This window comes from Oryctolagus cuniculus, chromosome 1 (assembly GCF_051225735.1).
Source record: "Oryctolagus cuniculus isolate XC-2025 breed Fujian yellow rabbit chromosome 1, ASM5122573v1, whole genome shotgun sequence".
Classification (NCBI taxonomy): Eukaryota; Metazoa; Chordata; class Mammalia; order Lagomorpha; family Leporidae; genus Oryctolagus; species Oryctolagus cuniculus.
The window spans coordinates 172,526,382-172,543,315 of NC_142867.1; the positions used below are offsets into that span (position 1 = coordinate 172,526,382).

The 16,934-nt window shown below is 33.1% G+C and overlaps 1 protein-coding gene and 1 pseudogene across 2 annotated transcripts in view; both read right to left on the reverse strand.

Moving 5' to 3' along the window:
* Positions 1–16,934, reverse strand: part of PTPRD (protein tyrosine phosphatase receptor type D) — a 1,783,257-nt gene that overhangs the window by 1,342,403 nt on the left and 423,920 nt on the right. For both annotated transcript variants that reach the window (XM_089316625.1, XM_089316627.1), the window contains one exon: positions 13,970–14,019. The gene's annotated coding sequence lies outside the window, so the exon portion shown is untranslated. The remainder of the gene's footprint in view (positions 1–13,969; positions 14,020–16,934) is intronic.
* The window catches only part of LOC127493655 (eukaryotic translation initiation factor 3 subunit M pseudogene), a 122,783-nt pseudogene that overhangs the window by 86,508 nt on the left and 19,341 nt on the right, over positions 1–16,934 (reverse strand).

The following is a 16,934-nucleotide window of genomic DNA, read 5'->3' on the forward strand; positions in this document are numbered from 1 at the left end:
AGCCTAAACAGACCAATAACAAAGACAGAAATTGAATCAGTAATAAATACCCTTCCAACAAAGAAAAGCACAGGACCAGATGGCTTCACTCCTCAATTCTATCAGAATTTTAAAGAACAACTAACTCCAATTCTTCTCAAGCTATTAAAAAATATTGAAATGGAGGGAATCCTTCCATATTCCTTCTATGAAGCCTGCCTCACTTGAATTTCTAAATCAGAAAGACATACAGCAGAGAAAGTGAACTATAGAACAATGTCCCTTAAGAAAATGGATGCAAAAATCCTCAACAAAATATTAGCTAAGCAAATTCAACAACACAACATAAAGATCATTCAGCCAGACCAAGTGGGATTTACCCCTGGAATGAAGGGATAGTTCAGCATTCACTAATCATTGAGACACATCACATTAACAATCTGAAGAACAAAAACTATGATTATCTCAATAGATACAGAGAAAGCATTTGATAAAATGAAATATCCTTTAATGATGAAAACTTTAAACAAATTGGGTATAGAAAGAACATTCCTCAATCAAAGCAATTTGAGACAAACCCACAGCCAGCATATTACTGAATAGGGGAAGGTTGGATGCATTCCCCTAAGAATCAGAACCAACAAGGATGCCCACTCTCACCATTGCTACTCAGTAGAGACCTGGAAGATTTATTCAGAACCATCAGGCAAGAAAAAGAAATCAAAGGGATAAAAATTGGAAAGGAGGAAGTCAAACTATCCCTATTTGTGTAAGACATTATTCTATAAATAGGAGATCCAAAAGACTTTACTGAGAGACTACTGGAATTCATAAAAGAGTTTGGTAAACTGGAAGGATATGAAATTAACACACAAAAATAAATAGCCTTTATATACAGGCAATACCATGGCTGAGAAAGAGCTCCTAAGATCAATCCCATTCCAGATAGCTACAAAAAAATCAAATACATTGGAATAAACGTAACTAAGGATGTCAAATATCTCCACAATGAAAATTTAAAAAAATTAAAGAAATAGAAGACATTTAAAAATGAAAAAATCTTCTATGTTCATCCCAAAAGTAATTTACATATTCAATGTGATCCCAATCCAAATACCAATAACATTCTTCTCATATTTAGAAAAAAATGATGCTAAAATTTATATGGAAACACAAACACCCTGAATAGCTAGAGCAGTCTATACAACAAAAACAAAGCTGGAAGCATCACAATACCAGATTTCAAGACATACTACACAGCAGTTATAACCAAAACAGCCTGGTACTGGCACAAATAGACGTGTAGTCCAATGGACCAGAATAGAAACTGCAGAAGTGAATTAATGCATCTATAAACCAACTTGTTTTTGATAGAGTTGCTAAAATCAATCCCTGGAGCAAGGATAGTCTCTTCAATAAAACTGGATCTCTGCATGCAGAAGTATGAAACTAGACCCTACCTTAAACCTTATACAAAAATCCACTCAAAATCAATCAAAGACCTAAATCTATGACCCAATATTATCAAATTATTAGAGAGCATTGGGGAAATCCTACAAGATATAGGGATAGGCCAAGAGTTCTTGGAAAAGACCCCAGAAGCACAGGCAATCAAAACAAAATTGACAAATGGGATTGCATCAAGCTGAGAAGCTTCTGTACTAGAAAAGAATCTCAGCAAAGAGGCAACTGACAGAAAGGGAAAAGATAGTTGCACACCATGAAACTGATAAAAGGTTAATACCCAGAATGTATAAAGAGCTCAAGAAATTCAACAATGAAACTGTCCAATAAAGAAATGGGAAAAGATTTGAACAGATATTTTTCAAAAGAAGATATTCAAATGGCTAACACTTGAAAAAATGCTTAGGACCACTGACCAACAGGGAAATACAAATCAAAATCACAATGAGTTTCACCTCATGCCGGTTAGAATGGCTTGATTCAGAAATTAACAAACAACAAATGCTGTGAGGATGTGTGAGAAAAGGTAGCCTAATCCATTGTTGGAGGGAATATAAACTGGTGCAGCCACTGTGGAAGACAGTATGGAGACATCTCAGAAATCCTAATTATAGACCTACCATATGATACAGCCATCCCACTCTTGGGAATTTACCCAAACCCCCCCAAAAATCATCATCTGAAAGAGTTATCTGTATCCCCATGTTTATTGCAGCTCAATTCACAATAGCTAAGATATGGAGTTAACCCAGATGTCCATCAACTGAAGACTAGATAAAGAAATTATGGAATATGTACACTATGGAATTCTACTCAGCTGTAAAAAAAATGAAATTCTGTCATTTGCAACAAAATAGGTGCAACTGGAAACCGTTATACTTAATGAAATATGCAAGTCTAAGACAGGTATTATTGTTTTCCCCAATCAGAGGTAACTGACCAAGTACATAAAATGTAATATATTGGGGTGAAAAGAAATTTTGAAATTTGATGATTGTTACAAACCTCATCTCTTAGCCGGTGCCGCGGCTCACTAGGCTAATCCTCCGCCTAGCGGCGCTGGCACACCGGGTTCTAGTCCCGGTTGGGGCGCCGGATTCTGTCCCGGTTGCCCCTCTTCCAGGCCAGCTCTCTGCTGTGGCCAGGGAGTGCAGTGGAGGATGGCCCAAGTGCTTGGGCCCTGCACCCCATGGGAGACCAGGAAAAGCACCTGGCTCCTGGCTCCTGCCATCGGATCAGCGTGGTGCGCCGGCCACAGCGCGCCAGCCGTGGCGGCCATTGGAGGGTGAACCAACGGCAAAGGAAGACCTTTCTCTCTGTCTCTCTCTCACTGTCCACTCTGCCTGTCCAAAAAAAAAAAAAACAAAAACAAAAACAAAAAAAAAAAAAAAAAAAACCTCATCTCTTCTGTTGAGGAATGGTGTTTTTGTTTTTTTTCTTTGTATTATTTGTTGAACTATTTACTTGGTGTAGGCTTAACCTTATGTTTATTAAGTAAACTGAAAGTCGATCTCTGTAAAAATTAAGTAGGAATGTGGGAAGGAGTGGAAGGGTTAGAAGTAAGTGAGAGGGAGGGAAGTATCACTATGTTCCTAAATCTTTATATATGAAACACATCAAACTTGTGTAACTTAAATAAAATAATAAAAATGTGAAAACAAAAACAAAACAACAAAAGGCTAAACTTATATGATTCTGACATAGGACAAGCAGTCACGGTCTTTGTTCTTAGGGGTAGGTGATGTCCAGACTGAGGGCCTTGTGCGACATGGAAAATCCTTTGATATAGCCTGGCCAAGGCAACCACAGTCAGGAAGAAAATTTCAATAAAAGTTAATTTTTAAATTGATAATTTTGTATGGCCCACATATCGTTATAAATATCAAATGTCCCTTGGCAGATATAAAGGTTGTCTACCTATGTTTGTGTTCTTACTTTATCTGACAATATTGTTCCATACATGATTCTTCCACTGAACTCTTCATATCTAGTTCCTTCTAAACTGAGGGCTATATTGCATAAAGCTACAAAGATGTTTTACAATTTCATTTCTAGCATACCTGTAATACTCAAGGCAAGATTACTAGAGTATGCTGTCAGGGTGTAAAAAAAAATAAACACTCAGGGATGTTCAAATAAATGAAATGTTTTTGTCCTATTTCTATTATTTCCTCTAGTTGATTCAAAGATTTATAGATAAAATCCTCTTTGGTAATTATTTTCTTTGTTCATAGCATTCAAGGGGTTATTTACATCTGTATTACAACTAATAGAATATCATGTTTATGATTTTTATTATAAAAATAAGCATATAGTCACATATGTTCACATTGCTAATAAATGTTTCTCAAAATACTCAGTTAAAGAGAAATAAAATCCACATAAGGTACAAACAATATTGCTAGGAATTCAGTGACTCTCCTGGACAAACCTAATGTCATTCCCTGATGTTATTATTACTGTTCATCTGGCTGTGCTAGGTGTTATTTATTCTACTACTAACTATGAAATCACAATTAATGCTATCAATGAACAGGAAGTGCCTTTTTCTATGCCATTTTGCTACATGCCTAACACATATTAAAATATTAACAATCTTGTAGGGAACATTACAATCCTTCCTTTGAAAAGCTAGTAACCTAACCCAATAATATAGAATTACCTAAACCAAGTTACCGGCCGAATCAAACACAAGATTTATAACTTGAGAAAATCTTCTTTCCTCTTCTCTTTTCTGATATTGTGCTCTACTCCTTTTCCCCCCCAAATTCTAAGCTTATTGATTCTTCTTTCTATCATGGAAGCTTTCATTCACATGGTTTCAAATAGCACTCAAGGCCAAACTGCAAATGCACATTTCTAATTCTGTATAGCAATGTATGACTTTCAAATCCCTGATAACATCCCTTTGCTTTTATTAATAAAATCCTCACCATACATTCTTACTCAATCATGCATATCTTAAATTATTTTAATGTATGCAATTACAATTTTTTTATTAAAGCACACGTATGTTTACATTAATTGGATCATCTTTTATGTTAATTCTTTCTAGTTACTTAGATTCTTGGGCTCTGATGCATCACACTAATCTTTTTGTTTGTTCTGTTCTCTCAAAACACTTTGTAAAGTAACAGAAACCTTTTTTTTTATTGATAAATGTTTCTTTTTTAATTTTTATTTATTTGACAGGTAGAGTTACAGACTGAGAGGGAGAGACAGAGAGGTCTTCCATCTGATGGTTCACCTCCCAAATGGCCTCAACGGCCAGAGCTATGCTGATCTACAGCCAGGAGCCAGGTGCCTCATCCTGGTTTCCCATGCGGGTGCAGGGGCCCAAGCACTTGGGCCATCCTCCACTGCCTTCCTGGACCACAGCAGAGAGCTGGACTGGAAGAGGAGCAACTGGGACTAGAACCCGGTGCTCATACAGAATGCGGGCACCACAGGCGGAGGATTAACCTAGTGTGCCAGGGCACCGGCTCCCTGACAAATGTTTCTTACATCTTAGAAACACATATTATACAACTACTAAGAAACCTCCCTGAGTAATTCATGCTACTTTGTTCACTCAATGTCCCACAAGAAAATGCCAAAGCCCAAAGGAATATACAGTCATGGCAATCTTCCTCTTTGCTTCCTTTGATGTATTTTTCATTTTGTTGGCTTTCTCTGGGAATCTGAATGGTTATCACTACCAGTAGTGTGTAGCAGGCTGATTCTTCTTAAGTAAACGTGAAAACTTTCCCTGACTCAAGATTTAAAATTTCCCTAGTAAGTATAAAATATTTGGGAAAGGGGCAAAGAATGAGAGCTCCAAACTTAAAAGAAATTGTATTTATAGAAAACAGAATCTCCTCTACATGGATTGTCCAGGCTGTCCCACTTTATCAAGCACCTAATAGCTTGATATCTCTTTTAGAATCACCTCTCCCCCCAAGAATGTGACCATCAGCATTTTCTCCCTCTTTTTTCAAGGAATGTAAAATCTCCTTATGATTATCTCTGGAAAAAAATGGATGATATTTTATCCACGCTCAAGAAAAACTCAACATGCCCCCTGCCCCATGTCACAGAGATAACCAGCAACCAACCAAAAGGCTCCATTTTTATTTTCATATAGAGTGAATATGTACATACAGCATCACAGAATTCTAGATCTCAGAAAGCCTTAGACATTATGACATACCATTATCACATATTATAAATGAACTGAGGCCAGGGAGCTAGGCTCAGAAATAATCTTCTTACAGAGATTACCTTACCTGTCTTTAGTATCTTAAACTCAATCTTTCTCAAAGCCCCAGATCAAACTTTACACCCCCGAGAAGAATGTTTCATAACAGCAAGGGCATATACTAATTATTATTGTAGCCTCTCTCATTAAACTTGCTATGTACTTTTCTCATATGATAGATCATGTCTGTTATTCTCCCTGGTGGTGAGTCTGAGATCAAGTTTAATACTTTCTTTGGATTTTGGTCTTACTGGGAAGAAAAGTCTTTCCCTGAAAGGGGACATTGGGAAGATTAAAAGATATGATCATTGTAAGACTGATACAATCCATGTCTTCACGTGTCCTTACTCTTCAAAAATCAAGTATTCCAAAATGATCTTTTTCAGTCAGCAGTCCAGTAACTGGCACTTTGTTGCACACATGGAATAAATTCAACGAAGGTGTACTGAATCAAGACATTAGAGTATAAACATGGTCATATGGATGGCCCCTGGTGGGGCATATTCCACATATGTACTTCAGAATAGGCACCATGTCTTTTAATTCTTTAAGGATATACTCTTAAAAATTATTTCCAAAAGTTTAAAATGAAATACTGAATAAGCCAGAGCTTTTATCATGTGTGTCCTTGGAGGTATCAGGGCTTCTTTTGGTTTTATTTCACTTTAGAAACTTGTATTGAGTTTAAAAAGTGTGCCCTTCAGTTTCTCAAGAAGAAAATGAAGACATTCCCAAATACATTGGATTTAATCCTTAATTTATATTCAACCTTTTCCTGATTCTATGGTTTGACCTGACAATTTTGTAGTTATATCTCTATTTCATGCGTGGGCAAATGCTCTAGTAATAGTATTCAAAACAATTTTGCATGGTAAGCTTTTTTATAACATTTTACCTGTCATGCTTGAAATTTACATTAGAAGAAGAGTTGACTTCCCACTTAAGGATACTTGTAAGATACTTTGGAAAATCATATGTCAAATTTATATTTGTGAACAAGTTGAAGAATCTGGCTTTAATGATTGGATTAATTAGAAACAACGTATACAAAGAAATATGTACTTTTCCCTATTGCCAATTTTGAAAATCAGTATGAAATAATTAATGTTTACAATAATAAGCATATTTACTGTGCTATTTTGAACATGCTTATAGTAAAATGGTGCCCAGTAATAGCATTTCTATAATCTATTTATATACTTGTAAACAGTCTATACATATGGGAAACTAATTTTAGTAATAAGAGACATATTAGAAACTATTATTAATAGGAAAGTAGAAGGAAAGAATTAAAAAGATTTTTGTTTGAATTTTGGCATCAATTATAAAAACTTTTACTAATAATTAATTAATAACTAATTAATTAATATTTTAATGTTTGCTTTTGGAATTATCAAACTAAGAAGCCACTCAGCTAATGTTTCTTCCTATAACATTTTCAGGGAGATAATCTATTTCAGATAATTCTATTTTATAGAATGTATAACTGGGACAAAAGGCTCACTTCTTTTTAAATATACAGCCAGAAAAGAAAACTAAAATGTCCCCCATTAATAAAAGTTCAGAGAGCTTTTGATTTGTCACTACTACTAAGTGGTATTTTTCAGGTAAATGCAAGGATGATATAGGCAGATCCCAATTACACTGTTTAAATTCAGAGTAGCTGAACTATTCATTCTCCCTCCCTCTCTCATTTTCCTCTTTTTCACAGATAACACACACACACACACACACACACACACCCTCACTCCATGTAAGGCAGGATAACAGAACTATGGACAGAAAAAAGCACTACATCTGCCAAAAGCTTTTCTTTATTTGGGATTAATAACATATTCTCCTCAACCTTCATAGCCTTTCTCCCTCATTCATACTGTGCCCTTCCCTAAAATGGCATATGGTGGACCACATGGCAATAGAAATAGGGGTCCAGAAGAATTTCTGTACAAGTTTTTTCTGATATCATAATTTCTTAGCATAATTGACTTCTGAACTAAAATATGCATGAATGTATCTCAAGCTCATGCATACAGACTTCTCAATGTCAAAATATATTTATCTCTTTGAATTCAGCAAATAAATGCAAAGAATTTTAGCTTTAAATTTATTTGAAGACAATGAAGTATTCATAATGATGGTATCTCTCCTTGTAACCCACCAGAGTTTAAAAAGATACAATATTTGAAATAAATGCATATTCTAGATTATTTTACATTAAAAATAACACATTTGCATTTTGACAATAGCTATATACTGAATATATGAACAGAAATGCAATATATTTCAAATAATCACACCTGAGTTTGAACATATTTTCTCTCTCTCTCTCTCTCTATATATATATATATAAAGATAGATAAATAGATATAATTTATAAAGTTCTGTGATAAATTTTTATTTTTCTTAATTTTACCATAATTATTTTTCTGATATAGATTATGGTTCTCATAACAATAAGAAGCTTCTTGAATGAGAAGCCACAAAGTTAACTGCCATTTTCTGTATCAATCAATCATGGCTGAATGCTGCATGCTGATCTGGATATTATAGTTAGGAATATACTAGATCAAAATTTAGATCTGCTAGAGGTTGTCAGTTCTGTGCTTACCTCTTAAGATGTGATATTTAGTTTCTTTTATAATATGATCTTTACTTATCTATTTTGCTTAGGAAAATACCTGTTTAAATGACATGAGGAAAATTTCAAAGGTCCATTTTTATGTAAGATGTGTCAGAAAACAGGTTACATATGATATTGCAGGTGGATATAACTATGTGTTTGTGCTATTAAATAAGTGAAATAAGACAGCAGGGAATGCCTGATACAACACAATTACACGACAGTCAATTTTCCTTCCTTCAAAAACAGATAAGCAGTGGCAGTTGAGTTCTGACTTCCCATGTTTTCAATTTTGTCAAAGAGGGAAGATATTACGGGATAGCAAACTCTAGGAAAGTTAATAAAATGAGAGAAACTGTTCTGTTTTTATTTCTCTTCTACCAGATTCCCTCAAGTTGAAAGATGTGATTTTCTAGAGAAAATAGTGGTGATGACATAAGGTTATGATCTTTCAATTTCCACTTGCTCCATCGAATTCCTGTTCCCAGTTTCTATTTTGTCTTATATTTGTCAGTGGGAAGTCATGTTAGAGTTTGATTTTTTTCTCATTGTAATAATCTTTACCTATTTTTGTCAATTGTTTCTATGATGAGTACCCAGCCTTTACTATTCTTTTCCTTTTATATTCTGTCGCGACTTCACTAAAAAAAAACTTTAAAATCCCAGATTGTTGGAACTGGTTGTTTTAAATTTATGCTTAATTTCAATCTTTTCTACAAAAGGCAGAGATTCCAAAAAGGCTACATATCCTTTCAGTTTGTAAGTCTGTATGTTTGTATGTTTGTATGTATGTATGTATGTGTGTGTCTATACATATACATAAATACATACATATATATATAATATATATATTAATTGAAATGAAAACAAGACAACTAGTTGCAAAAGAGGTTTGCCAGAACATTTGCTTTAAGGAATTTTCTGAAGGCACTCCAACTTGGTGTTACCTAAAGCAAGAATTGCGAATCTCACCATGATTAGAAAGATATAAGACAATATACACTTGATCCCAAATGGAATTATTGGTTTTCTTACTTCAGCCTGCAATCCCACTCTATCTTGCCCAATGAATTTGTAAATGGTTTTGCTATGCAATCAATTGCTCAATCCTAGGTATGCTTGTTGTCTCCTTTCCTCCCACATTCTGTATTCAATCAATTATTAAGTCTTTTTGTTTTGCCTCTACCACAGATTGTAAATCTATCTCATGATTTCATTCTGGACCTGGTCAACACATCTCTGTCTTGAATTCCTACAACTGCATCCTTCCAAACATCTTCCCATGTCTAGTCTGACTTCCTAATAATTCATTCTCTAGAAGGCATTTGTCTTCAATGCTGTATAAAATACTACACACATATTTGGTTTAAAGCATGCATTGTCTTCCTAGGGCATCTATAATAAAATCCAGTATATTTATTATAATCTATTAGGTATAGAGGAAGAAAAATAACTTTTCCTCCTGTATTTATGAGTTCTTGGCTGGCTGTACTAAAAGAAAACTCAGATTAACAAGGCAAAAACAAATTTATTTTTTCTGCACAAAAATTTATTTTATGTGACATGAGGGCCTTCATAAGGAAGTGGAGATCTGAGGAAGTAGTGAATCCTGAGCATTTGACTTCTAGGTTTTGTTAAGAGTAGAGAATCATGGAAAAATGTGATAGGACAATTTATGAATAAGTGTACAAAGCGGAGGAAAAATTAGCAATGCATCTTCTTTCAGATTCCTTTTTGTATCGTTTCATCCCCAGATATGAGGTTTCTCCTTTATTCCAAATACAGGAAGTGTATATTTCCCGTGAGGGTATATTATCTGCTTCAGGCAAAGATCAGAATATCCTTCTTCAACATATGTGGCTGAAATTCTGTCGGCTCCAAAAATCTGATATACCAAGGTATCATATTTTGGGGGGTAGTATATATTGAATTCCATCAAAGGCTTGCCTTACCCCTAGTCTCTCTTTTATACAAATTATAACATTCTTTCAGTTTCTTTGAAATGCAAGATCTCCTTTATCTCAGTTCACAGAAATCTTTTAAAACTAATTCTTCAGTTCATGTAGTGAATTCTACCTACACTTTAAAAATTCTTCCTGTTTAATTGATTCATTAATACTTACATAATGACTGTCTCTTAAATGTGATACATCACATTAACAAATTGAATAAAAAACAATATGATTATCTCAATACATGTAGATAAAGCATTTAATAAAATATAATTTTCTTTCTTGATAAAAACTATAAGCTAATTGGGTATAGTAAGAATATACCTCAAAGTAATCAAGGCAATACATGCAAACCACAGCCGAATCATTGAATGGGGAAAAGCTAGAAGCATTTCCACTAAAATGTGGAACTAGTCAAGGATGTCCACTCTCACTAGTAAGATTCAATGTACTTCTCAACATATTAGAGCCAATAGATGAGGGGACAAAAATCAAAGGAATACATATTGGAAAGCAGGAAGTCAAATGATCACTGTTGGCAGATGATATGATTCTATATCTAGGGGAGCCAAAAAACTCAACTGTAAGAGTATTTGGAACAGGTAAGAGTTTGGCAAAGTTTTATGTTATAAAATCAGCTCACAAAAATCAATGTATTTGTATATCCAAAAATGCAATGGATGAGAAAGAATTCATAAGATCTGTCTCAACACAGTAGGTACAAAATACTTAAATGTCTAGGGATACATTTAACCAAAGGGTTCAAAGATCTCTACAGTGGAAAATTATAAAACATTAAGAAACAGAAGACAAAAAAGTAAAAATCTTCCATGTTTGGGGATTAGAAAAATTGTCATCATCATAACATCTATTCATCCAAATCAATTTACAGGTTCAATTACAGATACAAGGACATGCTTCACAGATCTAGAAAAAACAATCCTAAAATTCATATGGAAACACAAGAAAACCTGGATAGCTAAAGCAATCTTAAACATTGAAAACAAAGCTAGAGGCTTCATAATACAAGATTTCCACACATACCAAAAGGCAGTTATAGTCAAGACAACCTAGTACTGATAATAAAACAGAAATTTGGACCAGTGAACCAGAAAGCCCAGATATTAATCCATGCACTACAGCCCACTAATTTTTGGCAAATGAGCTATAAACATTGCCTAGCAAAAGGTCACTTAAATGATACTGGGAAAACTAAATCCCTGCACACAGAGGTACAAAATTATACCTTAAACCCTATAAAAATCAACTCACAGAGGATTAAAGAACTAAATCTAATAACAGGAAACCATCAAATTACTAGAACAAAAATGCATCAAATTACTAGAGAAAAAAACACTGCAAGACATTTGCTTGGGCAAAGACATCTTGGATAAGATATCAGAAACAGAAGAAATAAAAGCAAAAATAAACAAATGGGATTGTATCAAGCTAAGAAGCATCTGCACAGCAAAGGAAACACTCAACAAAGTTAAGAGGCAACTGACAGAATGTTGGAAAATATTTGCAAACCACATATCTCACAAAAGAATAATATCCTAAATACATCAGCAACTTATAAAATATTTAAAAAAACAACAATCCTGTGAAAATGGGCAAAGGAACTCAATAAACAGTTCTCAAAAGAAGAAATACAAATGGCTGACAAATACATGAAAAAAAAAATGCTTAACATCACTAGCCATCAAGGAAATAAATGCAAATCAAAATCAGAATGAGATATCATATCACCCCTGTCAAAATAGCTAAAACCTCAAACACAGAGAGTAATAAATGCTGGAGAGAAATGGACAAAGGGAAACACTTAAACACTAGTGGTAGAAATGTAAATTAGTGCAGCCACTGTGGAAAACAGATTTCTTTTTAAAAAACTAGAAATAGATTTGTCATATGATCCAGCTATCCCTCTACTGGGTATACCATAAGATGTGAACATAATGTAACAAAGAGATGCTGTCACCACCATGTTTATAGCAGCACTTTTCACAATAGGCATAATTTGGAACCAACCAAGGTATCCATCATCAGATCAGTGGATAAAGATCTGAAATATTATTCAGCTATAAAAAAGAATGACATTCTATCATTTGCAGCAAAATGGATGCAAGTGGAGGGCATAATGTTTAGTCAAAGAAGCTGGACCCAGAAAGACAAAAAACACATGATCTCCTTTATATGTGGGAGCTAAACTTTAAAAGAAAGAAAGAAAGAAAGAAATGCTTGTATGGATCAGCACTGCTGCAAATATAGTTTTGCAAAACACTGTTTTGTACCTTTGTCAAACCAATGGTTAAGAATGTTAAACCACTATAGTTTAAACGTCCTATGATTACTTCAAAATGTAGTATATATGGTTGAAATGGTCTTTTTCCATTCAATTATTGCTTATATCTGTTGCCTATATTCCCACTAAATTGGGCTCTTCTGCTTTTTATTTGTTAAACTTATTATTCTGTGAACTATTAAGCCTTTTTACTATAATTTTAAAATATGTTATCTCAAAAACTATACAATAAACTACAGACAGGGAGAAGGAAACAGTGTGGAGTAGGAGAGGGAAGGAAGAAGAGATTATTGTTATGTTTTTAGAACTGTATCTACAAACCACATTGGATATATTAGAAACTAATAATAATTCAAATAAAAGTAACAATAAAATATACATTCAGAAGATAAAATAATTACTATGCATATATAAATAATTCATCAAAATTTTTCAATATCAGCAAAACGTCCTGGTTAGAGCCAAGGAATTTCCTCTTGGTTCTGTATGACACTCATTTTTAATAATCTATGAAATGTTAACCAAAAAAGTATACCTTAGAAGTCCTAGAGATAGTTGTTGCCTATAATCATTTAAAACATCTTCAAGATACATTTCAACAGCTATATGCAAAAATGAACAGAATTATAGTCAAGTATCTTTATGTTGGAAAGGATATAATTTCTATCAAGTAAAAATATATGAATTTCAAAGCTCACACTACCTGCATTTTATATATAGAATGTAAGCTGAACCTTTTTCATGTTTACTATTAAGGAACAGATGAATTCTGAATGATTTCAGAATAAACAGTTTCATCAGTTTCACAACACAGACAAGCTTATGTATATATATATTCTTCTTAGTAGTACAATTAAAATCCACATTTAACAACTGCTATTACATGAATTTAAATATAGAAATTAATAAACAAATAATCTGTATTGCCTTAGGAATAATTTGTTGTTTCTTATCCTTTTATTTCCATGGTTACATACTTTATATTTACCAAGGATGAAGCATCAAGCTTTCACAGAAGAACACAATTTTGATAAATCTTGACAGGTGATAGAATGTTTTACTTTAAATAACTCATTGTTTCTAGTATTCAGCATCAAATATACTTTACTATGTAAAATTTAATATATAAAATTGTCATTCATGTCCAAAGAACTTTTTCCCAGTAGTACCATTTGTTTCCTTTGTGAACCATGCTTTCAAATTCATTTAAAAACCTTTTAAACACTATTCAAATAGTTACATTATTATAACATACCCCAAAACATAAACCTTTTGATAAGGAATATCAGTTTTTTCATTTTTGTTAAAAAAGAAACTAAATTATCCCAATTTCCTTTACTTTAATAACTGGACATTTTCAAACAAGGATAAGAAGAAAATTACTCTAAAAAAAGGAATATTAATTTCAATCTTACCATGAGCTCACAGGTTGGGAATTCAAAGAAGAAGTTCACCACCCTGAGACCTAGAAAAGTATAGTCAAAAATAATCTCTGTTAGTACTGGTATTCAGTTTTAATTCAAGCACCAAGAAATGCTGCATAGTAATTCAATATTATGAGGTGTTTTATTGTATGGGTAGTTAATGTATATATAACCTAAATATTTTGACTGCAATATTTAGTTTAAATAGCATTTTAAGTTTATCAGGTAACACCAAACTACTATAATTTTAATCACTTTAATGTGGTCTGCTTAATGCAGGGTTAATAAGCAGACTATGTGGGAATACTTCCACACATTTGTGGATAACAGGATTAAAAGCTAAGTTTATTTGGTGAAAATAAAATTTTAAATCCATGTAAAAAAGATATTCAAAGGGTTCATGGAAAGTTATGAATAAATTGTACATTAAAAATGCACACACCAAAATATACTTAATTCCATTTTTCCATGAACTTTTTGAAGTATGCTATTATTGCCTTCTTTGCTTCTTATAGGATTCTGGATAATGGATACATCTGCAAACACAATGTATTATGCATACAAGACTTTAGAGTATATTCCTAGTTATATTCCTTTAACAGGGACAAATATATACAGATAGACATATGATCGTATGCACACACAAATGTTAGCATACTATAATTCCATTTTTATTTTGTTTTATCTGTCTGAATAATTAATTTGAACCTTTCCATGAATACAAATATTCTATATCAAAATTGTAAAAGTTATGTAGTACTCCATGGTTAATATGCTCAAAGTCCAAAATTCTTTAAGACATTAGGTTTAATAACTATGTATGACACTGGTTTAGATTCACTGGTAATCTGCTAATCAGCAAATATTATTAAGCCATTAAAAGGTCTAGGTAGAAACAACTCCAAAGGAACAAAATAGGCAAATTGAAGATACAATCTTTGCACACCATGTAGAAATTAGTAGTCTTGTGAACCCTTTAGAAAAATCATGAACAGTAGGTTAGAGGGTACTCCTCTGTGTATTTTCTATTTTACTGAAATACTAGTTAATGAAAGAAAACTTCTAATTGACTGAATCTATTATATTGATGCTTTAATAGTGTGGTTTTAGAACATACATTTTGCTTAGTTTTCTGTATTAAATTGTTTCAACTAGTTTCCACCATAATTAAACATTATGTTACATCAATTATCTGACAAAAGAATGCTATTTAACTCTCAAGAAGTATAGCGATATGAGAATTAATCTGACACCAACATGATCCATTAAAGAGTTGACAAAATGTTTCCAATATCATTTCCATGAAATGTTAGAGGAAAACAAAGTATCAGTATCACAGAGTTGCAAAGGTACACGTTAAAATGTGTTGTTATTATTATGCAAATTAAAGTCTATATGTGGAATGAAATTTTCAACGTAACTCAGACTTTCTTGGCCAAAGTCAATGAGTTAATTAGTGGTGTGGACTTGACTGTGCCCTGGGTGTCTTATTCTCATTTCACAGTGCTTCACTCTGTTACTAGACTTTGTTCCAAGTATTTACATTCCCATGTTGGTAGGCACTGTTTACTACCCTAATGTAGATTTTCCTCTACTGCACATTCCTTCCACTGTGCATTGCTAAAGCCTGTGAACCTCCCAAGGCTTGTTCTTCTAATACCACATTCAGCTTTTAGTCCTGCAAGAGTAAGGAATGACTGGAGTATTTCAAGAGCTCTACCTCCTATTTGGGTTTGTTAAAAGAGAAGCCTCTCTCACAAAACAAGAGTAAGATATGAAGGGCATATATCCTCAAAATCCAATCAAGTCAGAGTAAAAGTCCTTCCTACTTTCTCTTTGCAGCAAAAGGCACAGCAAGTTAAATTCTGGCAAAATATTTAAAGGTGGAATGTTAGAATCAAAATGTGTCTGAAGCTAACTACCACCATTATAAAGTAAATTCCTTGGATATATACATTTAAATTTTTAAAAGTTATTGATATTTTATTATAAAGATTTTGACATTATAATACAGAAAAATTCTTTTAGCACTACCATATGCTAGGTTATACCTACAGGCAGTCTTATTCCATATATGTAATCTAAAATTGATACATTTAGCAAATAGAATTTAGACATAAAAGGCACATATGGAGATTCATAATCTTGTTACATCTAGAATGCTTATTTATATTTGAAAGTGAATATTTAGATATTAACAATAAATCCAAAGGATGTATTAGTTGCATTACTGACACCGTTACACTGATTAGATATGTTTGACATGTAGATTGTATGTCACTGCTCAAGTTCAAGAATCCAAAAATCATATTGAAGCCATTTGGCTACTCAGTCTTCCCAGGCCAGGCAAATTAATTTAGGCATATAAAAAAGCCAAATGCAGCCATAAAATTCACTCTAATTTACCTTTTCAATGATTTGTGAGTTTTGACTCAGGCAAAGCTATTGACCATAGGTATATTTAAACAAGAAATAACTATTTTAACATGGCATGAATAAATATTTTTAGAGGTAAGATTTATGATAAAGGATAAGTTATTGAAATGGCAATGTCATTGGATCTAGTTAAGAGTTTTATCCATGATGCATTCCATATTCTATTCTCATACTGGATTAAATAATTTTGATCAAATATAATTCTTCCATTTGTACAAGTTGTCTTGGGAAGAATAACTATTCAGAAAGCACTTAAACTAAGCCCAGTAAGTAAACCACCAAAGAAATTATTTACGATTTTATAGTTCTAATATCCTAAACTCATGTTAGAGAAGGGATGTTTCAGATTTACATTTCTATGACTGCAAAATTAGTGCAGGTTTAATTGAATTAGTATTTCTATGGATAAATTAATGCCACCACCAAATGGATTTACTGGCTATATAACTCAGCATTTGGAAAAATTCAATATTTGCATCTGAGATTGTGGTTTCTATGTTATTAAATAGAGTGCTTTATA